At 39.9% G+C, this 27,450-nt stretch overlaps 1 protein-coding gene and 1 non-coding gene across 4 annotated transcripts in view; one reads left to right on the forward strand and one right to left on the reverse strand.

Annotated features, from left to right (window-relative positions):
* The window catches only part of PLEKHA8 (pleckstrin homology domain containing A8), a 92,479-nt gene that overhangs the window by 1,294 nt on the left and 63,735 nt on the right, over window positions 1-27,450 (reverse strand). The window lies entirely within an intron of this gene.
* On the forward strand, window positions 1,495-1,601 carry LOC115831100. Its single transcript, XR_004026634.1, has one exon. It is a non-coding gene; the product is annotated as a U6 spliceosomal RNA (small nuclear RNA).

Consider the following 27,450-nt stretch of genomic DNA (forward strand, 5'->3'; position numbering starts at 1 on the left):
GAAGGCAGACGGAAAGGCGGTGACAAAGTTAGACCTACATTTGCAAGACCAAGTGAAACACACGCCCACTCTCCTGAAGCCAAACTGCTTTTGGAAGGCGGGCAGGGGAGTGCCATTCCCTCTAGCATACTTGTCATTCCCAGCCTAGGTTTCAGATCCTTTTTATACACTGGCCTGTGGAGAGACTTGCTGCTAAATTCTGTTATTTCACAGCCCATCTCTAGCAACTGTGTTGGGGAATGACTTCAGACATTCCAGGCTTTGCTCAGAGAACAATTTTCAACAGGAAAGCCAGAATGGGGGAGTAGCTAAGATTTAGTTGCAGCAAATTGGAGACCGGAAATATAAAGTTATTCAGAATAGTCAATGAAAATCATTTATATGGGAGAGAAACAACATGATCTTGCTTTAAATGTAAGGCATCTATCAGCAGCACAATGTTAATTAGGATTCTAGGGCTCTTAGTGCAGCTATTCCCTTTTTTATTTCTAGGTTGCTAGGTGCAGAAGAGTAGATTTGCAGAACAGCTAATCAAATATATGCAGGAAGATGCCCCTCATTTATCCGTAAGCTTCTAAAACAGAAGTTTTCCTTCAGTTGTTTGTTCTTTAATGAATTTTAATGATGTAAGAAAAATACAATACACTATTAGGTGAAAAATCGCACATGTAAACAGATATTCACACATGAATCAAGTTATACAGTACATATATACATACACACATATATATGTGTACGTATATCTAAACATATATAATACAAAAAGGAGAAAACATATAAAACATGGCCATTTTTAGGTAGTGGTACAATGAGTAGTTTGCATTTTCCTCCTAACACTTCAATGGATGTCCCCAATTTTTTAATTAGGCTTACCAAGAGAAAATAATTAACATCAGACTTTTTTTAAAGGGTGGAATGAGACTCCTAACTTTCTTAAAAGAAGATCTGGGGAAACAGTCTGAAAACTCTCCGGCCATACTGCCTTAAAATGCTTGACAAAATACAGTGAAAATTATTTTAAATGCATGAATGAACTGGCAAGAGAGAAAGGAAGTCTCCAGGTGTGTCAGTAACAAAGCGAGAAGTGAGTGGTAAGGATATGGGATGCTGCCACAGCTGGGCTTAGTTAAAAAACTGCAGCAGTTTTTAAAAGGCTACACCCACACTGAAAAGAGTAGATGAGGAAAACCATCGATGCACTGGCACAGAGAGACAAAAAAGAATTTATATGCCTCTGTCTGGATGGGGAAAAATGTCCTCTGAGAAATGAATTCTCAGGGTCTTTTTCTACCTCAAATTTGGAGGTTCAAATTTGCAGATGGTCCAGGAACCATGATGATAAATGACTCCCAAAATGATAAACAGCCAAAAAAGAGTTCCAGGTCTGGTGATCTTTCTGTGGCAAATGCAAAACTGCTCTGGAGGGACACATGTACAACCCAGGCCACAGGGGATTCTCACAGAAAAACAGCCTTCTTTAAAGATAAGCTCACGGTGCTTGCTTCGGCAGCACATATACTAAAATTGGAACGATACAGAGAAGATTAGCATGGCCCCTGCGCAAGGATGACACGCAAATTCGTGAAGCGTTCCATATTTTTCATTAAAAAATCAGGAAACAACAGGTGCTGGAGAGGATGTGGAGAAATAGGAACACTTTTACACTGTTGGTGGGACTGTAAACTAGTTCAACCATTGTGGAAGTCAGTGTGGCGATTCCTCAGGGATCTAGAACAAGAAATACCATTTGACCCAGCCATCCCATTACTGGGTATACACCCAAAGGACTATAAATCATGCTGCTATAAAGACACATGCACACATATGTTTATTGCGGCACTATTCACAATAGCAAAGACTTGGAACCAACCCAAATGTCCAACAACGATAGACTGGATTAAGAAAATGTGGCACATATACACCATGGAATACTATGCAGCCATAAAAAATGATGAGTTCATGTCCTTTGTAGGGACATGGATGAAACTGGAAAACATCATTCTCAGTAAACTATTGCAAGGACAAAAAACCAAACACCGCATGTTCTCACTCATAGGTAGGAATTGAACAATGAGAACTCATGGACACAGGAAGGGGAACATCACACTCCGGGGACTGTTGTGGGGTGGGGGGAGGGACAGCATTAGGAGATATACCTAATGCTAAATGACGAGTTAATGGGTGCAGGAAATCAACATGGCACATGGATACATATGTAACAAACCTGCACATTGTGCACATGTACCCTAAAACCTAAAGTATAATAATAAAAATAAAAATTAAAGAAAAAAAGAAAAAAAAAGATAAGCTCACGAACAAAATAATGAAACGCAGGAGGACAAAATCCTGCTGACTTAAGAGTCAGCAGACACGATAAATAGCACTAAAAGATACCCTAAAACTTCATATCATAGAATGACAATTGGAAAGGGAATGTAAAATAAACATGTTTAAAATTATTAAAGCCCTAAAAGATGTAATTAAAACACCAAGAAAAGAACAAACCTCATGAGAGGCACTGTTGCATGGTAGCTAAGAGCATAGAAACTGAAGCTAAAGTGCTGGGTTCAAATCTCGTCACTATCACCTACCACCACCTGGGTGACCTTGGGTGAGTCACTTAATATTTCTGTGCCTCAAGTCCCTCATCTGTAAAGTAGATATACTAATGGTATCTATATCAATGGGTTATTTTAAGGATTAAGTGTGTTAATATATGTAAAGCGCTTAGAAGAGTACACATATGCTTGGCACAGAGTAAGTTTTAGCTACTATTGTAACAAAAAAAAAGTAGGGCAGGTGTGTCTCACTCCTGTAATCCCAGCACTTTGGGGGACTGAGGTGGGAAAATAACATGAGGTCAGGAGTTCAAGACCAGCCTGGCCAACATGGCAAAACCCTGTCTCTATTAAAAATATAAAAATTAGCCAGTCATGGTGGTGTGCACCTGTAATCTCAGCTACTGGGGAGGCTGAGGCAGGAGAATCGCTTGAACCTGGGAGGCAGAGGTTGCAGTGAGCTGAGATTGTGCCCCTGCATTCCAGCCTGGGCATCAGTGAGACTCTGTCTCCAAAAAAAAAAAAAAGGTGGCCGGGCGCAGTGGCTCACGCTTGTAATCCCAGCACTTTGGGAGGCCGAGGTGGGCGGATCATGAGGTCAGGAGATCGAGACCATCCTGGCTAACACGGTGAAACCCTATCTCTACTAAAAATACAAAAAAATTAGCCGGGCGTGGTGGCGGGCGCCTGTAGTCCCAGCTACTCGGAGAGGCTGAGGCAGGAGAATGGCGTGAAACCGGGAGGTGGAGCTTGCAGTGAGCTGAGATTGTGCCACTGCACTCCAGCCTGTGCGACAGAGCGAGACTCCATCTCAAAAAAAAAAAAAAAAAAAAAAGGTAATATTTTGAACAGAAACAAATCAGAATGTCTAGAAATAAGAACTAGCTATTAAAAGTTTGTAAGCTGAAAAAGAAGTTGAAGGGAGAATTAGTAAATTAGAAGTCCCATCTGAGTAAACTGTGCTAAGTGCAGCAATATGATGAAGAGATGGAAAATGTTAAAAGGAGGTTATGAGGCATAAGGAACGAGATAGTCCAATATGTATTTAATAGAAATTCCAGAAACAGTAATAGGGAGAATAGTGAGGTGGTAGTATTCAAAGAGATAATAACATAGACTCTACTAGAATTGTAAGGAAAGAATCTGCAGAATAAAAGCATGCACTGAGTCCAAAGATAAGAAATGAAAATAAATCTACACTACACATAATAGGGAAACTGCAGACCACAAAACAAAGTGAAGATCCTAAATGCCACCAGAGGTAAAGGACAGACTACCTATAAAGAAGCAAAAAATAAGTTGACAGCACAGTACTCAATAGTCAGAGACCAGAAGACAACAGAAAAATATCTTCAAAATATAGAGGGAAAATAATTGATAAGCTAGAATTTTATAACTAGCTAAACTATAATTCAAAAGTCAGGCAGAAAAAAGACATGTTTAGGCAAAGACTGAGTTTACCATTCACAGGCCCTTCCAGAAAATATTACTATGGGAACATTTTACTTCCAGAAGGAGCAAATCAAAACCAGAAGAAAGATGCAGAAAGCAAGAACTAATCATCTCCAAAGAAATAGCAAATGTGGGTAAACCGGAGCAACCACTGACTGTAGAAACCACCACTCCTACTGCTAATAGTAATGATGATGATGATGATGAATTTGAGGGACATAAGGAAGCATAAAACTATCAGAAGACAAAAAAACATGTCAGACAAGAGGCAAGTGACTGGTGTTAAAATGTTCTAAGGTTATTTGTATATTTTAGGAGAAAGGTAGAGATATTGATCAACTTTAGGCTTGTTAAGTCAAGCATATATGTTAATTTTTTTTTTTTTAAAGAGAGTTTCATTCTGTTGCCCCAACTGGAGTGCAGTGGTATATCACAGCTCACTGTAGCCTTGAACTCCTGGGCTCAAGTGATCCTCCCTCCTCAGCCTCCCAAATAGCTGGGACTATAGGTACATGTCACCACACCTGGCTAATTTTGTATTTTTTATAGAGATGGGCTTTTTTTTTTTTTTTCAGACAAGGTCTGGGTCTGTCACCCAGGCTAGAGTGCAGTGGCACAATCATAGGTCACTGCAACCTCCACCTCCCAGCCTCAAGCTATCCTCCCACCTCAGCTTCCCAAGTAGCTGGGACTACAGACATGAGCCACTGTGACTGACCACTTTTTTCTTTTTGAATGTGTGCAGTTAAACCCACAAATGACTCAAGTTCTGCTTTAGCTACATCCCTCAGATTTTATTATGTATTGTAGTCACACTCTTTCAGTGCTAAGTATGTACTCATTTCATTTATGATTTCTTTTTTGACATGTGAATCATTTAGAAGTATTTTTCAGGTTTTTTTTTAAGGAGTTATCTTTTTGTTAACTAATTTCAAATTGTAGTACATTGTGATCAGAAAATCTTGACTTTTTTGGTATATGCTGAGTCGTGAAAATCGTCTTGTTCAAACCTTTCATATTCTATTTTTGTCTACCCCATACTGACTGTTAATTTGTTCATTTTTTCCATCTCTTTCTGTCAATTATGCTGTTAGTTGTTGCACAGAAAATCAGAACTGTTGAATATTCCTAGTGAAATTGTTCATGTTTTCATTTTGCAGTGACTTTCTTTATCCCTAAATACTTTTTAAGTCTTTTTTGTCTGATGTCAACATAATTACACTGCATTCTGACCTCTGTGTGGCTATAAAATTCTGTGCCATCAATTTTAAAAATTAATATTTGCCTGGTAATTATTTTGCCATTCCATTGTTTTTAGTCTTTCTAGATCATTAGATTTTAAGCATGCCTATTGTGAACAGCATATGGTTGGCTTTTTATGTCTTATATCTGAGAATCTATTTTTAAACTCATGGATTTAAAAAATATATATACTTATACACAGTCATGTGTTGCTTAACTACAAGGTTATTTCTGAGAAATGTATCATTCCATACAAAATTAGCTGGGTGTGGTGGCATGCACCGGTAGTCCCAGTTACTTGGTAGGCTGAGGTGGGAGGATTGCTTGAGCCTGAGAGGTGGAGGTTACAGTGAGCGATGACTGTGCCACACTATTCCAGCCTAGATGACAGAATGAGACCCTGTCTCAAAAAAAAAAAAAAAAAGTCCTAATGGTAATAAAATAAATGTTCATTTTTACAGTTATAAAACAAATATGCAAACCCAAGAATGTAGAAGCTAGGAAATTATAAAAATAAAACAGAAATGAATGATATAGAAAACTAAGAAACAACAAATAAAATCCCAAAACCAAAAGTGATTAAATGAAAAAAATTTAAAATAAGATGACACAGAATAGCCAAAACAATCTAGAAAAAGATCACAGTTGGAAGAATTACATTTTCTTATTTCAAAACTTGTTACAAAGTTACAGAAATCAAGATAGTGTGTCAATAATAAACTGCTATATTAATAGTCTCTTGATTTTTGACAAACATTTTCAAATATTTGAAAATCACATACATGAAGAGGGACTTGCATCCAGAATATATAAAGAACTCTTAAAACTCAAAATAAGGTCCAGGTGTGGTGGTTCACGTGTGTAATCCAGTGCTTTGGGAGGCCGAGGTGGGTGGATCACTTGAGGTTAGGAATTTGAGACCAGCCTGGCCAATGTGATGAAACCCCGTTTCTACTAAAAATACAAAAATTAGCCGGGTGTGGTGGTGAGTGCCTGTAATCCCAGCTACTCGGGGGGCTGAGGCAGGAGAATTGCTTGAGCCCAGGATGCAGAGGTTGCAGTGCGCCAAGATCGCGCCACTGCACTCCAGTCTGGGCAACAGAGTGAGACTCCGTCAAAAAAAAAAAAAAAAAAAAAAGCCTCAAAATAAGAAAACACCACAATTAACAGTTGGGCAAAGAATTTGAATAGATATTTCTTTAAAGAAGATATACAAATTGCTAATAATCACATGAAAAGATGCTCAACATCATTAACCAAAAGAAAAACTCAAATCAAAACCATGATAAGATATCTACTTCACACTCGCACTCACTAGGATGGCTATATTAAAAACAAAAGGAAAAACAAAAGCAGACAATAACAAGCGTTGATGGGGATGTAAAGAAATTGAATCCCTTATATATTGCTGGTGGATTGTAAAACGGTGCAACCACTTTGGAAAACACTTTGGAATTTCCTCAAAATGTTAAACACAGTTACCATATGACCAAGCAATTGTGCTCCCAGGTACATGCCAAGAGAAATGAAATCATATATCCACATGATGACTGGTACACAAATATTCTAGCAACATTATTAATAATAACCCCCAAATGGAAACAATCCAAATGCTCATTAACTGGTGAATGGATAAACACAATGCCATATACCTATACAACGGAATACTATTCAGCAATATAAAGGAACGAAGTACTGATAAATACTACACTACGGATGAATCTGCAAAATGTGCTAAGTGAAAGTAGCCAGACATAAAACACCACACACATTGTATGATTCCATTTATATGAAAGGTTCAGAACAGGAAAATCAATAGAAACAGAAAGATTAGGCCAGGCGCGGTGGCTCACGCTTGTAATCCCAGCACTTTGGGAGGCCGAGGCGGGCAGATCACGAGGTCAGGAGATCGAGACCACGGTGAAACCCCATCTCTACTAAAAATACAAAAAATTAGCCAGGCATGGTGGCGGGCACCTGTAGTCCCAGCTACTCGGAGAGGCTGAGGCAGGAGAATGGCGTGAACCCGGGAGGCGGAGCTTGCAGTGAGCCGAGATTGCGCCACTGCACTCCAGCCTGGGAGACAGAGCGAGACTCCGTCTCAAAAAAAAAAAAAAAAAAAAAAAAAAAAAAAAACAACAGAAAGATTAGTTGCCTAGGGCTATAGGAGGGAGGAATGCGGGGTGACTGCTTAATAAGTACAGGGTTGCTTTTGGGGGTAATGCAAATATTCTAAACTTAGATTATGGTAAGGACTACACAATTTTGTAAATATAATGAAAAGCACTGAATTATATATGCTAAGTGGGCAAATTTTATATGTTAATTTTTCTCAATACAATTGAGTTTTAAAAAATTAAATAGGATGACATTAAATGCAATGTGGTATCTTGTATTGGATCCTTAAACAGGAAAAAGATATTAGTGAAAAAACTGGTGAAATGTGAATAATTGCTTGAGCCCAGGAGTTTGAGACCAACCTGGGTAATTGAGATCCATCTCTACATAAAATTTAAAAATTAGCCAGGCATGGTGGCGCATGCCTGTGGTCCCAGCTACTTGGAAGGCTAAGATGAAAGGATTGCTTGAGCCTGGGAGGCGAAGGTTGCAGTGAGGCTTGATTGTACCACTGCACTCCAGCCTGGGTAACAAAGTGAGACTCAGCTTTAAAAAAAAAAAAAAAGAAAAAGAAAAAAGAAAATCTGAATAATGTCTGTAGTGTAGTGTTACACTAATGTTAATCTCTTTTTTTTTTTTTTTTTTGAGACAGCGTTTCACTCTTGTTGCCTGGGCTGGAGTGCAATGGCGCGATCTTGGCTCTGCAACCTCCACCTCCTGGGTTCAAGTGTTTCTCCTGCCTAAGCCTCCCGAGTAGCTGGGATTACAAGCGTCCACCACCATGCCCAGCTAATTTTTTGTATTTTTTTATAGAAACAGAGTTTCACCATGTTGGCCAGGCTAGTCACGAACTCCTGTCCTCAGGTGATCCACCTGCCTAGGCCTCACAAAGTGCTAGGATTACAGGTGTGAGCCACTGTGCCCCCCCATGTTAATCTCTTTTAACAAATGCACATAGTCATATGAAATGTCAACATTATCGAAAGTGGGTGAAGGTTATATGGGAATTCTGTGTTAACTTTGCAACTTTTTTACACATCTAAAATTATTTCAAAATAAAAGCGAAAACAACCATGACATACCTTTAGCGCACTTAATAGAGAGAGAGAAAGAGAGAGAGAGTGAACAATTAGAGATGACCAACGGTATATAAACTACCATTTGATGTGTAATCACTGTCCTCCCATTGTTGGACGGAGAATCATGGCAGGACCAGGGTGATGAGCCAGACCCACAGTGGGTTTGCATTTCATGGGTATCACTAGCCACAGGCTCTTCTAGTGCCAGCATGAGAATTAACTTTGTTTGTGGGAGGCATACAGACTGCTTAGTATGAATTATTTGTATTTAAGTGCTTGTTGTTTACTGGAGTTGCTGTGAAAGCCCCGCACCTGGGGTGCTGTGGCAAGCCACAGACCCTCCTGCCAAAGGAAGGGAGCTACTGGTTCTGTGGGAAGCTGAACTTGGGTGAAGTCTCTCTCTCTAGGAGAAGGCGCAACCAGTCCTAGCAGGCATCTTGTCCAGACTACACAGAGTAAGTTCTCAGAGTCATTTATGCACAATTCTACTTAAAATCCATAATCAATAAACTGAAAACATAGACAAACTGCAGTTTCTTAGAAATATATAACCTAACAGAACTACTCAAGAAGAAATACATTTTTTTGCTTAGATTTATAACTTGAATTGGGAGTTTTAAAATCTACCCTCCATACTAAAAAAAATAAAATTAAATTAAGATAAAAATAAAACCCATTAAACCCAGAAGGTTTACCAGTTATACCCAGACTTTGAAGAACAGATAATCATTATCTAAAACAAACTGTTCCAGTAAATATAAAATGAGGGAACACTGCCTACCTCATTTTACAAAGTCTAACAATTCTGATGGCAAATCAGATAAGGATGGTATATGAAGGAAAAAATTAAAGCCCAATCTCATTTCTAAATATAGATGCAAAAATCCTCAATAAAACAGTAGGCAACTGATTCCAGAAATGTCTATTAAAAATACAACATTTTTAATATACATATTAAAAATCCATTACCAAATTGGATTCATCCTAGGAATGCAAGGATGGTTAAAGTTAGAGATTTACCATATTAGTTGGTTTAAGGAAGAAATCTTATGATCATGTCAATATGTCAATGAATGTAGGTTTTTTTTGTTTGTTTGTTTGTTTGTTTGTTTTGAGGTGGAGTTTTGCTTTTTGCCCAGGCTGGAGTGCAATGGCCTGATCTCTGCTCACTGCAACCTCCGCCTCCTGGGTTCAAGTGATTCTCCTGCCTCAGCCTACTGAGTAGCTGGGATTACAGGCATGCATCACCACACCCAGCTAATTTTTGTATCTTTAGGAGAGATGGTATTTCTCCATATTGGTCAGGCTGGTCTCGAATTCCCGACCTCAGGTGATCCACCCACCTTGGCCTCCCAAAGTGCTAGGACTACAGGCATGATCCACCGCGCCCACCACGCCCAGCCAGAAAATTTTTTTGTAATATTAAGCATTGCTTCATAATTAATATCACTAGTAAACTAGATGGAGAAAGCAACTTATTTAGTCTGGTAAATGGCAGCTACCAAAGAACCTATAGCAAAAATTATATGTAATTATGAAATGTTGAAAGCATTCCATTTCAGATTAGGAACGCAATAAGATTATCTTCTATGGCCACTTCTATTCAGCATTATATAAAACCTTTTTGCTTGTATAAGACAAGAAAAAGAAATAAAATTTATAAAGCTTAGAAAGGAAAAAATACGAAATACAAAGGAACCTATAAACTACTGCAAATAAGAGGTTGTCAAGGTTGTTGAATCCAAAACAAGTATATTAACAAATTCAATAGCAACAAAAATTAGAAAATGTAATTTTCCAAAAGATATTCTTTAATGGCAGCAATAAAATACAAGGTACCTAGGAATAAGTTTACAATTTTATTGTAAAACTTTATGGAAGAACATAGTAATAGGTGGAAATAATAGTGTAAAACAAAAGTTTTACAATAAAATTGTAAATTTATTCCTAGGTACCTTGTATTTTATAATAAAATTGTAAAACTTTATTGAAGAACATAGGAGTAGGCAGAAAGATAAACTATATTCAATGGTAGGAAGATGAAATTTTGTAGTGACAGTGATTTTTCCCAAAGTCAGTCTATAAATTCAGTATAATTTCAATCAATATTCTAATATGGTATTTCTCAAAATTGAAAAGATGATCCTTAAATTCATACAGAAGATTAAAGGAACAAGAATAGCGAACACAATTTTAAAGGAAAACACTATATAGTCAAACCCTGGTATCTGTGGGGGATTAATTCCAGGACCCTGGCAGATATCAAAATCTGAAGATGCTCAGAAGTCCCTTATATAAAATGGACTAGTATTTGCATGTAACCTATGCACATCCTCCCATACATTTTAAATAATTTATAAATTACTTAAAATGCCTAATACAATACCTGCACATCACTTCATTTGCGTGCATTCAACGTAGTACTTGACTCAGAAAAAATTCAAGTTTTGCTTCTTGGAACTTCGTGAAATTTTTTTTCCCACATTCTTTTTATCCCAGGTTGGCTGACTCCATTTAAGTGGAGGGCCTCCACAGATATGGAGGGCCAACTGTATTTATTTGTAGGTGCAGGGGAGGGGGCAAATCTCAACAGATCCTGAGACCTTCTAATAGTGTGATATTGGTCCAGAGAGACAATTAGGCAAATGAATAGAACAGAGGACCTAGAGTTAAAATCATTTATATATGATGGTGCTGCTGCTATTAAATTACAGGAAAAGAATAGCCTGAATGATTCCAAGACAAGTGGCTATTCATAAGGAAAAAGATAAAATTAACCCAAATTACATCCCATACACAACTTCCAGATGGTTTAAAGACTTAAAGGTGGCCGGGCATGGTGGCTCATGTCTATAATCCCAGCACTTTGGGAAGACAAAGCAGGCAGATCATTTGAGGTCAGGACTTCGAGACCAGTCTGGCCAACATGGTGAAACCCCGTCTCCACTAAAAATACAAAAAAAAAAAAAAAAAATTAGCTGGCCATGGTAGCATGTGCCTGTAATCCCAGCTACTGGGGAGGCTGAGGCAGGAGAATCTCTTGAACCTGGGAGGCAGAGATTGCAGTGAACCAAGATCATGCCACTACACTCCAGCCTGAGCAACAGAGCGAGACTCCACCTCGAAAAAAAAAAAAAGAGATGTTAAAGTCTTAAAGGTGAAAAAAACTATAAAATTAATTAGGGAAAATACCACATAATGTTTAGTGATATTTGAATAGGGAATTCTGTTTCTAAACTAAACACAAGCACTAATCACCAAAAGCTGGATTCCATTTGATTAAATTAAAATTTAAAACACAACAAAAGACATGACATACGAAGTGAAAATACAAACCACCCTCTAAGAAAAGCTATTTGCTACTCATATAACCAATGTATCTATAATTGAAAAGAAAGATAACCGACCCAAGAGAAAAATGATATAAACTATGAACAAGCAATACCTGGAGGAAAACTCTTGAGTGGCCGGTAAACTTATGATATGCTGCTCACCAGCCCCTGCCTACCCCTTTTAGCCTATTTCCTCATTTGTGAGTTACCTAGTCATATCCTTTGTATGTTTTCTATCTTTTTTTGTGAATTTTCTGATTTGTGGGCATTCTTCAAGTCTTGAACTTGCTGTTTTGATCTGGCTATCTGAACTGGATTGGAATGCCAACTTGCTGTTTCAACCCTGTCATTCCTGATAACTTTTTTTTTTTTTTTTGAGACAAGATTTCGCTCTGTCTCCCAGAAAGGAATGCAGTAGTGCAATCACAGCTCACTGCAATCCCAACCTCCTGGGCTCAAGTGGTCCTCCCACTTCAGCCTCCTGAGTACCTGGGACTACAGGCATATATCACCATGACTGGCTTTTTTTTTTTTTTTTAATTATAGGGATAGGGTTTCACCATGTTGCCCAGGCTGGCCTTGAACTACTGGGTTCAAGGGATGAACCTACCTAGGCTTCCCAAAGTGCCAGAATTACAGGAGTTAGCCACCACACCTGGCCCCTGAGAACATGTTTTTCTTAACTTTTAAAATAATTTACATACTGGGAAATGAGCAGATTATAAGTGGGCAGTTTGGTGAGTTATGACAAAGGCCCACCCATGTAACCCATACCACTAGCAAGACATAGACCATACTCATCACCCTAGAAACAGCTGTTGTGAGGCTGGGCGTGGTGGCTCATGCCTGTAATCCCAGCACTCTGGGAGGCCGAGACAGGAGGATCATCACCTGAGTTCAGGAGTTCGAGACCAGCCTTGCCAACATGGTGAAACCCCATCTCTACCAAAAATGCAAAAATTAGCTGGGTGTGGTGGCATGTACCTGTAGTCCCAACTACTCGGAAGGCTGAGGCATGAGAATCACTTGAACCCTGGAGGTGGAGATTGCAGTGAGCCAAGATCATGCCACTGCACTCCAGCCTGGGCAACAAAATGAGACTCTGCCTCAGAAAAAAAAAAAAAAAGCTGTTGTGACCCTTACCACTCAACACCCATCCTTATAACCCAGACAACCAATGTTATGATTTCTTGCCCCATAAATTAGTTTTTGCCTGTTTTGGAATTTCATATAAATGGAATAAGACACTATGCACTATTTTGTATCTGGCTTCTTTTGCTCATCATGTTTCTGGGGTTCATCTAAGCTGCTGGATATTGTCTATTAGTAGTTTTCTCCTTGTGACTGCTGAGTGGTATTCCATTGCTTCCACACACCAAAATTTGTTTATCTGTTCACTTAGCAAAGTGAAGAGACAAACCACAGTTTGCCTATCAATAGATAGGCAGAATGTATCTTCTAGGAGAAGATGGGTCATTGGGGCTATTATGGAAAAAGTCCTTATCTTGCAAAAATACCTAGCAGCGTTATTGCTGGGTCAGAGTTTAAAAGAAATTACCAGATCAATTTCCAAAGTGGTTATACCATTTAAGACTCCAACTAGCAATGTATGGTAATTCCAGTTGCCAATGTTTGCTGTTTTTGTTCTTTTAATGTTCACCAAACTAGTGGATGTATAGTGCTATCTCAGTTTAGTTTTATTTTGCATTACCCTGGTGACTAATGATATTGAATCCTTTTTCATATTTTACTGGCATTTGTATGTAGTCTTTTTTAGAACAGCTGTTCAAGTCATTGTGCATTTTTTAATAATTTGTTTTGGTCTTTTTATTATTGAGTTGTAGGAGTCTGGATACAAGCTTTTCTCAGCCATATGTGCAGGTATTGTGAATACTGTCTCTCATCTATGGCTTGTATTTTTTGTAAAGTTTTTAGTTTTGATGAAGTCCAATTTGTCATTTTTTTCTTTATAGTGCTTTTTGTATCCTAAAAAATACTGCCCTATGTTTCCTTGTAGGAGCTTTATCCAGAATTTTCACTTTTACATTGAGTTATATAATTTATCTCAAAAAATTTCACGTGTGTGATGTGAGGTAGGGGTTGAGGTTTATCTTTTCCATAGAGATAAGCAGTTGTTCTAGCACTATTTGTTGAAGTGATCTTCTTTTCACCATTGAATTGCTTTGGCATCTTGATCAAAAACCAACTGACTATGTAAGTGGGGCCTGATTTCTGAACTCTTTCTCGTTCCATGGACCTTTACACCAATACATACCATCTTCATTACTACAGCTTTAGAGAAAGTCTTGTGATTCACTAATATATGTCTCCCAACTTTGCTAATTTTCAAGATTATTCTGGTTATTCTAGGTCCTTTGCATTTCTACATAAATTTTAGGATTAGCACACCAATTTCTACAAAAACATTGCTGGTATTTTTTAGAACAACTTTATTGAGATATAATTCACATACCACACAATTCATACGTTTAAAGTGTACAATTCAAGTATACAATTCAAAGTGCACAATTCATGCAATAACTTTTGGTATATTACATTATTAATTTTTTAATTATGGTAAAACATACATAACATAAAATATTCACTGTTGTGCATCATTTGTTATGCACAATATCTGGAACATTTTTGTTCTGGACCATTTTTGTTATTCGAAATAGAAATTCTGTAAACATTATACAATAATACCCCATTCTTCCTCTCTCCAGCACCTGGTAATCTCTCTCTCTCTCTTTTTCTTTTTTTTAAAGACAAGGTCTTGCACTATCACCCAGGCTGAAATGCAAAGGGCCAATCAAAGCTCACTGTAGCCTCCACCTCCTGGGCTCAGGCAATCCTCCTGCCTCAGCCTCTTGAGTAGCTGGGACTACAGGCATGAGCTGCCACATCCAGCTAACTTAAAAAATATTTTTTGTAGGGAAGGGCTTTTGTTTTGCATTTGCCCTGTGTTTGCCCTGACTGGTCTGGAACTCTGTGCCTTGGCCTCAAGCAATCCTCGCACCTATGCCTCCCAAAGTGCTGGGATTAAAGTGTGAGCCACCACACCTGGCTGCCCTCTGGTAACTCTAATTTGCTTCCTGTCTCTATGAATTTGCCTATTCTAGATATTTCATGTAAGTAGAGTCATACAATATTTGTCCTTTTGTGTCTGGCTTATTTCACTCGACATATTTCCAATATTCATCCATATCAGCATGTTTCAGATCCTGATTCCTTTCCTATAGCCAAATAATATCCCGCTGTTTGTATATACCACATTTTGTTTACCCACTCGTCTGCTGATAGGCCCTTGGGTTGTTTCCCATTTCTGGCTACTGTGAATAATGCTGCAATGGATATTGGCATACAAGTATCTCCTCAAGTCTCTGCTTTTAATTTCCTCGAGTCTATACCTAGGAGTGGAATTGCTGGATCATAACGTAATTCTATGTTTACCTTTTTCAGGAACTGTTAAACTGCTTCCACAGCAGCTGCACCATTTTCCATTCCTACCAGCTATGGACAAGACATTCAATTTCTCCACATCCTCACCAATATTTTTCTGCATTTTCTGCATTTTAAAAATTACTATTACAGCCATCCTGGTAGGTATGAAATGGTATCTCCTTGTTGTTCTAATTTGTATTTCCCTACTATGTTGAGCATCTTTTCATGTGCTTATTGGCCATTTGTATGTCTTCTTTAGAGAAATGTCCATTCAAGTCCTTTGCCTATTTTTAAATTGGGTTGTTTGTTTTTCTGTTGTTGAGTTATAAGAATTCTTTGTCGATTCTAGATACCAGTCCCTTATCAGATGTATGATTTGCAAATACTTTCTCTCATTCTGTAGGTTATCTTCTCATTTCTTTGACAATGTCCTTTGATGCACAAAAGTTTTTTAATTTGATAAAGTCCAATTTATTTATTTATTTTCTTTTGTTGTTCATGCTTTTAGTGTCATATCTACCTGCTGGTATTTAGGTTGGGATTGCACTGAACCTTGAGATCTATTTGAGAACTGACATCTTATCAATATCAGATCTTTTAACCCACGAATGTGGTATAGCTCTTTTCTTTAGGTCTTCTCTAACTTGTCGCAGAATGTTTTTATAGTTTTCAGTGTGTAAAGATTTTGCACATATTTTATTAAATTTTCCCCTGATTACAAATTTTGCTATGGTCTGAATCTCTGTGTTCTCCCCAAATTCATCTGTTGAAATCCTAGCACCTAAGGTGATGGTATCAGGAGGTGGGGCCTTTGGGAGGTACTTAGATCATGAAGGCAGGACTCTCATGAATGGGACTGCTGTGCTTATAAAAGAGGCCCCTGAGAGCTTGTTTGCTCCTTCCTCCATGTGAGGACACAGCAAGAAGGTGGCTGTCTGCAACCTGGAAAAGAGCCCTCACCAGAACCCAACCATGCTGGCACCACAATCTCAGACTTCCCAGCCACCACAACTGTGAGAAATAAACTCCCATTGTTCATAAGCTACCCAGTCTATGGCATTTTGTTACAGCAGCTCCAACAGACTAAAACAGATTTTTATTCTGTCTTAAACAGCACTGTCTTTCAAATTTCATTTTCTAATTGTTTTTGTTGGTATGTAGAAATGCAATTTACTTTTCTTTTCTTTCTTTTTTTTTTTTTTTCCCAAGTCTCACTCTGTTGCCCAGGCTGGAGTACAATCTCAGTTCACTGCAATCTCTGCCTCCCGGGTTCAAGCCATTCTCCTGCCTTAGCCTCCCGAGTAGCTGGGACTACAGGTGTGTACCACCACACCCAGCTAATTTTTGTGTTTTTAGTAGAGATGGGGTTTCATCATGTTGGCCAGGCTGGTGTTGAACTCCTGACCTCAGGTGATCTGCCCGCTCTGGCCTCCCAAAGTGCTTGGATTACAGGCACGAGGCACCATGCCTGGCTGCAATTTACTTTTCTACATTGATCCATCTTGCAAACATCCTACATTTAGCTATTAGCTCAAATAGTCTTTGCAGAATCCTTAGGTTTATTTATATACATCATTTGCAAGTAGTTTTTATTTCTTCCTTTTCAATCTGTATACTTTTTATTGTCTTTTCTTGACTTACTGCTCTGGCTATGACCTCAACTTCAATAATGAATAGAAGTGGTTATGGTGACAACAGATATCCTTACCTTGTTCCTTAATCTTGGGGAGAAAACATTATCATATTCTTAGCTATAATGACATCTAGTGTTATTATTTGAATTGTGTTCCTCTATAAGATTTATTTATTTAGTTAATTATTATTATTTTTTTTTTTGAGACACAGTCTCACTCTGTTGCCCAGGTTGGAGTGCAGTGGTGTGATCTCTGCTCACTGCAACCTCCACCTCCTAGGTTCAAGCGATTCTCCTGCCTCGGCTTCTGGAGTAGCTGGGACCACAGGTGTACACCACCATACCTGGCTAATTTTTTGTATTTTTAACAGAGACAGGGTTTCACCATGTTGGCCAGGCTGGTCTTGAACTCCTGGCCTCAAGTGATCCACCCTCCTTGGCCTCCCAAAGTGCTGGGATTACAGGTGTGAGCCACCATGCCCAGTCCCAAAAGATATATTTAAATCCTAATCTCTAGTACCTGTGAATGTGACCTTATTTGGAAATAGGATCTTTACAGATATAGTCAAGATGGGGTCATAATGAATTAGAGTGGGCTCTAAATCCAATGACAGGTCTCCTTATGAGGACAGAGAGATTTGGAGACACATGAAGACAACAGACACATAAAGATGGAGGCAGAGATTGGAGAGATGCTGCTACAGCCAAAGAATGCTAGGATTGCCAACAACCACTGGAAGCTGGGAAGAGGTAAGGAAGGATCCCTCCCTAAAGCCTTCAGAGGGAGATGGACTTGCCAACACCTTAGTTTTGGACTTCCAGTCTCCAGAACTATGAGAGAATACATTTCTGTTGTTTTAAGCGACGTGGTTGGCGGTGATTTGCTATTCCCTTAGGAAATGAATACCTAGCTTTGTTACACAAGCTGTTCATGAATTTTTTGTTATGTTATCTAGTTGTTCTATTTCATGTGGGAATTCACAGAGAGTGAAAAATTATCCTGCTGCCCCTCTCCACTTCCCAGAATTCTTCTTTGGATCAATGATTATAAATTTGTTTTATGGTCCAGCATATGGCATAACTTGGTGTATATTCCACGTGTACTTGAAAAGAATGTGTATTCTCCCTGGATGTAGTGCTCTACAAAAGTCGATGAGGCTGAGCTGGTTAACAGCATTACTTAGGTCTTTGGTCATTTGCAGCCAAAAGAGTGCCAAGGAACACAACATTCATTATACATGAACTTCACTGCCACCTCAGGGAGACTTTGTGCCTCGCCTTCACCTACAAGGACATACTCCGCACTCCGGGTTCCTAATGCATTTTTTTATACTTCTTAGAGAACCTGCATTACATTCTGTTTTACAGCATAGTTTTTCAAGAACATGTCTTATGTCCATTACTATACTGCACATTCCTGGGGAGCAGAGAGTGTTTCTGATGTATTTCTGGGTCTGCAAGGCATCTAATTGGTGACTTGGATACCACAGGTATTCATTGTTTGTGGTGTTTTGTTTCTTGCTTCGTCTGGAGACACTTCTACTAAAAGAACTGTCTTACAATGCAGGGAATTGATATGAGGCTATATTAGAGAATTCTCTGTTTGGATGTGTGGTTAAATACCTTGCTTTCTGAAATTTGAGATATTTAAGTACTTTATAAAAATAAAAACTTGTAAGAAATTGTAAAAAGAAAGAACGAAAAGGCTGGGCATGGTGGCTCACGCCTGTAATCCCAGCACTTTGGGAGGCTGAGGCAGGTGGATCACCTGAGGTCGGGAGTTCGAGACCAGGTCGAGGTGGAGCCAAGATGGCCGAATAGGAATGGCTCCAGTCTACAGCTCACAGCATGAGTGACGCAGAAGACGGGTGATTTCTGCATTTCCAACTGAGGTACTGGGTTCATCTCACTGGGGAGTGCCGGACAGTGGGTGCAGGACAGTGAGTGCAGCGCACCGTGTGTGAGCCAAAGCAGGGGGAGGCATGGCCTCACCCAGGAAACGCAAGGGTCAGTGAATTCCCTTTCCTAGTCAAAGAAAGGGGTGACAGATGACACCTGGAAAATCGGGTCACTCCCACCCTAATACTGCACTTTTCCAACGGGCTTAACAAACGGCATACCAGGAGATTATATCCCGCACCTGGCTCGGAGGGTCCTACGCCCACAGAGCCTCGCTCATTACTAGCACAGCAGTCTGAGATCAAACTGCAAGATGGCAGCGAGGCTGGGGGAGGGGCGCCCACCATTGCTGAGGCTCCAGTAGGTAAACAAAGCGGCCTGGAAGCTCAAACTGGGTGGAGCCCACCATAGCTCAAGGAGGCCTGCCTGTCTCTGTAGGCTCCACCTCTGGGGGCGGGGTACAGACAAACAAAAGGCAGCAGTAACCTCTGCAGACTTAAATGTCCCTGTCTGACAGCTTTGAAGAGAGTAGTGGTTCTCCCAGCACACAGCTGGAGATCTGAGAATAGGCAGACTGCCTCCTCAAGTGGGTCCCTGACCCCTGAGTAGCCTAACTGGGAGGCACCCCCCAGTAGGGGCAGACTGACACCTCACACGGCTGGGTACTCCTCTGAGACAAAACTTCCAGAGGAACAATCAGGCAGCAGCGTTTGCGGTTCACCAATATCCACTGTTCTGCAGCCACCACTGCTGATACCCAGGCAAACAGGGTCTGGAGCGGACCTCCAGCAAACTCCAACAGACCTGTAGCTGAGGGTTCTGATTGTTAGAAGGAAAACTAACCAACAGAAAGGACATCCACACCAAAAATCCATCTGTATGTCACCATCATCAAAGACCAAAGGTAGATAAAACCACAAAGATGTGGAAAAAACAGAGCAGAAAAACCGGAAACTCTAAAAATCAGAGCATCTCTCCTCCTCCAAAGGAACGAAGCTCCTCACCAGCAATGGAACAAAGCTGGACGGAGAAAGACTTTGACGAGTCGAGAGAAAAAAGGCTTCAGAAGATCAAACTACTCCAAGCTAAAGGAGGAAGTTCGAACCAATGGCAAAGAAGTTAAAAACCTTGCAAAAAAATTAGACGAATGGCTAACTAGAATAACCAATGCAGAGAAGTCCTTAAAGGACATGATGGAGCTGAAAACCACGGCACGAGAACTACGTGATGAATGCACAAGCCTCAGTAGCCGATTCAACCAACTGGAAGAAAGGGTATCAGCGATGGACGATGAAATGAATGAAATGAAGCGAGAAGGGAAGTTTAGAGACAAAAGAATAAAAAGAAACGAACAAAGCCTCCAAGAAATATGCGACTATGTGAAAAGACCAAATCTACGTCTGACTGGTGTACCTGAAAGTGATGGCGAGAATGGAACCAAGTTGGAAAACACTCTGCAGGATATTATCCAGGAGAACTTCCCCAATCTAGCAAGGCAGGCCAACATTCAAATTCAGGAAATACAGAGACCACCACAAAGATACTCCTCGAGAAGAGCAACTCCAAGACACATAATTGTCACATTCACCAAAGTTGAAATGAAGGAAAAAATGTTAAGGGCAGCCAGAGAGAAAGGCCGGGTTACCCACAAAGGGAAGCCCATCAGACTAACAGCTGATCTCTCGGCAGAAACTCTACAAGCCAGAAGAGAGTGGGGGCCAATATTCAACATTCTTAAAGAAAAGAATTTTCAACCCAGAATTTCATATCCAGCCAAACTAAGCTTCATAAGTGAAGGAGAAATAAAATACTTTACAGACAAGCAAATGCTGAGAGATTTTGTCACCACCAGGCCTGCCCTAAAAGAGCTCCTGAAGGAAGCACTAAACATGGAAAGGAACAACTGGTACCAGCCATTGCAAAAACATGCCAAATTGTAAAGACCATCAAGGCTAGGAAGAAACTGCATCAACTAACGAGCAAAATAACCAGCTAACATCATAATGACAGGATCAAATTCACACACAACAATATTGACCTTAAATGTAAATGGGCTAAATGCTCCAATTAAAAGACACAGACTGGCAAACTGGATAAAGAGTCAAGACCCATCAGTGTACCGTATTCAGGAAACCCATCTCACATGCAGAGACACACATAGGCTCAAAATAAAGGGATGGAGGAAGATCTACCAAGCAAATGGAAAACAAAAAAAAGGCAGGGGTTGCAATCCTAGTCTCAGATAAAACAGACTTTAAACCAACAAAGATCAAAAGAGACAAAGAAGGCCATTACATAATGCTAAAGGGATCAATTCAACAAGAAGAGCTAACTATCCTAAATATATATGCACCCAATACAGGAGCACCCAGATTCATAAAGCAAGTCCTTAGTGACCTACAAAGAGACTTAGCCTCCCACACAATAATAATGGGAGACTTTAACACCCCACTGTCAACATTAGACAGATTGAGACAGAAAGTTAACAAGGATATCCAGGAATTGAACTCAGCTCTGCACCAAGCAGACCTAATAGATATCTACAGAACTCTCCACCCCAATCAACAGAATATACATTCTTTTCAGCACCACACCACACCTATTCCAAAATTGACCACATAGTTGGAAGTAAAGCACTCCTCAGCAAATGTAAAAGAACAGAAATTATAACAAACTGTCTCTCAGACCACAGTGCAATCAAACTAGAACTCAGGATTAAAAAACTCACTCAAAACCTTTCAACTACATGGAAACTGAACAACCTGCTCCTGAATGACTACTGGGTACGTAATGAAATGAAGGCAGAAATAAAGATGTTCTTTGAAACCAACGAGAACAAAGACACAACATACCAGAATCTCTGGGACACATTCAAAGCAGTGTGTAGAGGGAAATTTATAGCACTAAATGTCCACAAGAGAAAGCAGGAAAGATCTAAAATTGACACCCTAACATCAGAATTAAAAGAACTAGACAAACAAGAGGAAACACATTCAAAAGCTAGCAGAAGGCAAGAAATAACTAAGATGAGAGCAGAACTGAAGGAAATAGAGACACAAAAAACCCTTCAAAAAAAATCAATGAATCCAGGATCTGATTTTTTGAAAAGATCAATAAAATTGATAGACTGCTAGCAAGACTAATAAAGAAAAGAGAGAAGAATCAAACAGACACAATAAAAAATGCCAAAGGGGATATCACTACCGATCCCACAGAAATACAAACTACCATCAGAGAATACTATAAACACCTCTATGCAAATAAACTAGAAAATCTAGAAGAAATGGATAAATTCGTCAACACATACACCCTCCCAGGACTAAACCAGGAAGAAATTGAATCTCTGAATAGACCAATAACAGGCTCTGAAATTGAGGCAATAATTAACAGCTTACCAACCAAAAAAAGTCCAGGACCAGATGGATCACAGCCGAATTCTACCTGAGGTACAAGGAGGAGCTGGTACCATTCCTTCTGAAACTATTCCAATCAATAGAAAAAGAGGGAATCCTCCCTAACTCATTTTATGAAACCAGCATCATCCTGATACCAAAGCCTGGCAGAGACACAACAAGAAAAGAGAATTTTAGACCAATACCCTTGATGAACATTGATGCAAACATCCTCAATAAAATAATGGCAAATTGAATCCAGCAGCACATCAAAAAGCTTATCCACCATGATCAAGTGGGCTTCATCCCTGGGATGCAAGACTGGTTCAACATACGAAAATCAATAAACGTAATCCAGCATATAAACAGAACCAAAGACAAAAACCACATAATTATCTCAATAGATGCAGAAAAGGCCTTTGACAAAATTCAACAACCCTTCATGCTAAAAACTCTCAATAAATTAGGTATTGATGGGACGTATCTCAAAACAATAAGAGCTATCTATGACAAACTCACAGCCAGTATCATACTGAATGGACAAAAACTGGAAGCATTCCCTTTGAAAACCGGCACAAGACAGGGATGCCCTCTCTCACCACTCCTATTCAACATAGTGTTGGAATTTCTGGCCAGGGCAATCAGGCAGGAGAAGAAAATAAAGGGCATTCAATTAGGAAAAGTGGAAGTCAAATTGTCCCTGTTTGCAGATGACATGATTGTATATCTAGAAAACCCCATTGTCTCAGCCCAAAATCTCCTTAAGCTGATAAGCAACTTCAGCAAAGTCTCAGGATACAAAATCAATGTGCAAAAATCACAAGCATTCTTATACACCAATCACAGACAAACAGAGAGCCAAATCATGGTGAACTCCCATTCACAATTGCTTCAAAGAGAATAAAATACCTAGGAATCCAACTTACAAGGGATGTGAAGGACCTCTTCAAGGAGAACTACAAACCACTGCTCAATGAAATAAAAGAGGATACAAACAAATGGAAGAACATTCCATGCCCATGGGTAGGAGGAATCAATATTGTGAAAATGGCCATACTGCCCAGGGTAATTTATAGATTCAATGCCATCCCCATCAAGCTACCAATGACTTTCTTCACAGAATTGGAAAAAACTACTTTAAAGTTCATATGGAACCAAAAAAGAGCCCACATTGCCAAGTCAATCCTAAGCCAAAAGAACAAAGCTGGAGGCATCACGCTACCTGACTTCAAAGTATACTACAAGGCTACAGTAACCAAAACAGCATGGTACTGGTACCAAAACAGAGATATAGACCAATGGAACAGAACAGAGCCCTCAGAAATAATGCCACATATCTACAACTATCTGATCTTTGACAAACCTGACGAAAACAAGAAATGGGGAAATTATTCCCTATTTAATAAATGGTGCTGGGAAAACTGGCTAGCCATATGTAGAAAGCTGAAACTGGATCCCTTCTTTACACCTTATACAAAAATTAATTCAAGATGGATTAAAGACTTAAATGTTAGACCTAAAACCATAAAAACCCTAGAAGAAAACCTAGGCAATACCATTCAGGACATAGGCATGGGCAAGGACTTCATGTCTAAAACACCAAAAGCAACAACAACAAAAGCCAAAATTGACAAATGGGATCTAATTAAACTAAAGAGCTTCTGCACAGCAAAAGAAACTACCATCAGAGTGAACAGGCAACCTACAGAATGGGAGAAAATTTTTGCAACCTACTCATCTGACAAAGGGCTAATATCCAGAATCTGCAATGAACTCAAACAAATTTACAAGAAAAAAACAAACAACCCCATCAGAAAGTGGGCAAAGGATCTGAACAGACACTTCCCAAAAGAAGACATTTATGCAGCCAACAGACACATGAAAAAATGCTCATCATCACTGGCTATCAGAGAAATGCAAATCAAAACCACAATGAGATACCATCTCACACCAGTTAGCATGGTGATCATTAAAAAGTCAGGAAACAACAGGTGCTGGAGAGGATGTGGAAAAATAGGAACACTTTTACACTGTTGGTGGGACTGTAAACTAGTTCAACCATTGTGGAAGTCAGTGTGGCGATTCCTCAGGGATCTAGAACTAGAAATACCATTTGACCCAGCCATCCCATTACTGGGTATATACCCAAAGGATTATACATCATGCTCTTATAAAGACACATGCACACGCATGTTTATTGCAGCACTATTCACAATAGCAAAGACTTGGAACCAACCCAAATGTCCATCAATGATAGACTGGATTAAGAAAATGTGGCACATAAACACCATGGAATACTATGCAGCCATAAAAAATGATGAATTCATGTCCTTTATAGGGACATGGATGAAACTGGAAACCATCATTCTCAGCAAATTATCACAAGGACAAAAAACCAAACACCTCATGTTCTCACTTATAGTTGGGAATTGAACAATGAGAACTCATGGACACAGGAAGGGGAATATCACACACCAGGGACTGTTGTGGGGTGGGAGGAGGGGGAGGGATAGCATTAGGAGATACACCTAATGCTAAATGACCTAATGCTAAATGAGTTAATGGGTGCAGCACACCAACATGGCACATGTATACATATGTAACAAACCTGCACGTTGTGCACATGTACCCTAAAACTTAAAGTATAATAATAATAAAATTTAAAAAAAAAAGGAGTTTGAGACCAGCCTGGCCAATGTGATGAAACCCTGGCTGTATTAAAAATACAAAACATTAGCCGGGTGGTGGCGGCAGGCGCCTATAATCCCAGCTACGCAGGAGGCTGAGGCAGGAGAATTGCTTGAACCCGAGAGGTGGAGGTTGCAGTGAGCCGGGATTGCGCCACTGCACTCCAGCCTGGGCAACAAGAGCAAGACTCCGTCTGGGAAAAAAAAAAAAAAAGTAGAAACTTGCTCTCCTACCAATCCCTAATATTTAGCAGATTAAATCAAAGAACTAAATGGAACTTAAAAGAAAAAGACATTAAGTATGAGTGATGACATTTATGAACAGTTTAAAGATGTCCCTTCAGATAATGTAATTTCCTTTGTGTCTAGGTACAGTTAGAGTGAGCTGAAAAGGAATTAGCTATCTGTCAGAAACAGGTACGTATGTCCCCTAACCATTCCATCTTAACTTAACTAGTACTAGCCATGTGCCAGCCACAGTGCTATATGCTAGCAATGTGTCATCTCAGCTAATCCTCATCACAACATCATCTCAGTCTTACTGACTAGGAAACAAAAGATCAAGGGGTTAAAGGATTTGTCCAAGGTGACCCAGATTGTAAACTGAAAGGGCAGGACCGGAGTCCAATCTGACCATTCCAAGTCCAACATGATTTCCATGCTCACACCCAGGAAGATGAGAAGGAAGCAGAAGAGCTGCTTGGAGCTGAGTACCCATGCAGGCGGCAGGCAGCTGAGCTTAGGAGACTCAGAAGTGGGTCATGATGAAAACACCAAGCTTTTGCCTGTCCAGGAGAGTAAGGCAACATGCCAGGTGATTTACATCCCCTGCCTCATTTAGTCCTTGCAAGAATCTTATGAGCAGGGTTGTGCAATCTCTTTATCTCAGTTTACAGAGGAGAAAGTGAATCCAGAGATGTTAACTAACATGCTCAAAATCCCACAGTGAGGGTGTGGCAGTGCTGGGATTTGACCCCTGGTCTGATTCCAGCCTCTGCTCTGTCTTACATCACAGGACATAGCCACATAGTGCTAAGGCTGTGGGCTTAGAGGGAGCCTGTCTAGGCTCACAGTCCTACCACTCATGTGCTTCTCACCCACCTTGAGCAAGACAAGCAACATTTCCTCTTCTCACCTATAAATGGGGTTAATAATAGTGTCCACTTCACAGCTACTCTCAGGGTTAAGTGAGAACCTATACGAAGTTTTTCATACAGTGGTTGGTAGTATATAAGTATTCATAATTATTATTGTTATTTGGGAAAGAAGTAAAAGCTAACAGCCCAGTGTCCTGATGCTGCAGCAGACCAAATAGTTATAACTGAAATTGGACCCCAGTTGGCCCCAGTTTAGGCATGTTTCTCAATTTTCTTCTGTTAACCCCACTGTAAAATAACGTGCCCATATGTTATGCAGAGGAGGAAAGCGTTGAGAGAAAATCTGATAACCTGACCAAAGGCATATCTTGGACTTATTTGAAAACTTATCAGGCTTCTTTTGGTTACAAGTGATAGAATCCTAATTCCAATGAGCTTTAAATAAAGTGGGACTTATTGACTTACATAACCCGAAAAAGCAAGCATGGAGGTGGCCCCAGGCGCATGATTTGATTCAGGACTAAATGTCATATCTCTATCCTCTCTTTCTCTCAATCTCACTTTAACCCTAGGGGAAAGGGATCCTCTCTCCCAGTCTCTAAATACATAGTCCCAGGGAAGTCCCATGATGGGCCTATTCTGGATCATATGCCCATGCTGTGGCCAGAGGCCTGGGGACTGTGACTGGCGGCCCAACCAGAGCTCAGAGTGGAGAAGGCAGTTCATTCAAAGGAATAAGAGTGTGCTCCAGAATAAGGGGAGGAGATGAAGGCAGAAAAATAGATGTCCTCTGGAGTATGGAGAATTGGGGTCCTATGGAGAGTGTCAGGTGCACCCTAATGCTCAGTTAGCCATTCTTCTGGAATCCTCCAACTGGGATACAGCTGTGAAGCACTGCAGCTGGCTCCGGGGCTCAGGCAAGGAAATGGTAGTGCCACATTCACATACAGACATGATTAGATGAGGGTCTTCTTCTTGAAGGTGCCGTGACACAGTGCAAAGCAGGGAGACTAGGGGCAGCAGTGAATCTTCTGTGAGGGCAGGGACAAGTGGACCAAATAAGGAAAGGCTTATTCCACCAGGTAAACTCCAGGCATGATGGAGCCATACTTCCCTTTCAAACAACAACAACGACTATTATTATCACCATTGTTTTTGTAGCTCTTGCCCGGTGCTACACTGTGCACAATTCCCGACTCCATCCTTATAACGATCTTTTGCAATAGTTACTATGACTCCCACTATGAACGAAGGAGTCTTCCAGCTCCACAATCCTGTGATCATCTTTTCATACTAATCAAGTTGAGGATTTGGGATTTTATAAAAGTCTTGTGTAACACACAGAAAGAGGGTCCTTAGTTGCTCACACACATGCCACAAGAGAATACAGGGCTTCCATAGGCTTCTATGAACATAAGGCTGAATGGTCCTTAAAATAAACGCGTGTAGAATAAAGTTTACTGCTCCATTCTCTCATCTACCATCTCTGGATGGCTGGGTTTGATCAGCATAAGCTA

This window comes from Nomascus leucogenys, chromosome 17 (assembly GCF_006542625.1).
Source record: "Nomascus leucogenys isolate Asia chromosome 17, Asia_NLE_v1, whole genome shotgun sequence".
NCBI classification, from domain to species: Eukaryota; Metazoa; Chordata; class Mammalia; order Primates; family Hylobatidae; genus Nomascus; species Nomascus leucogenys.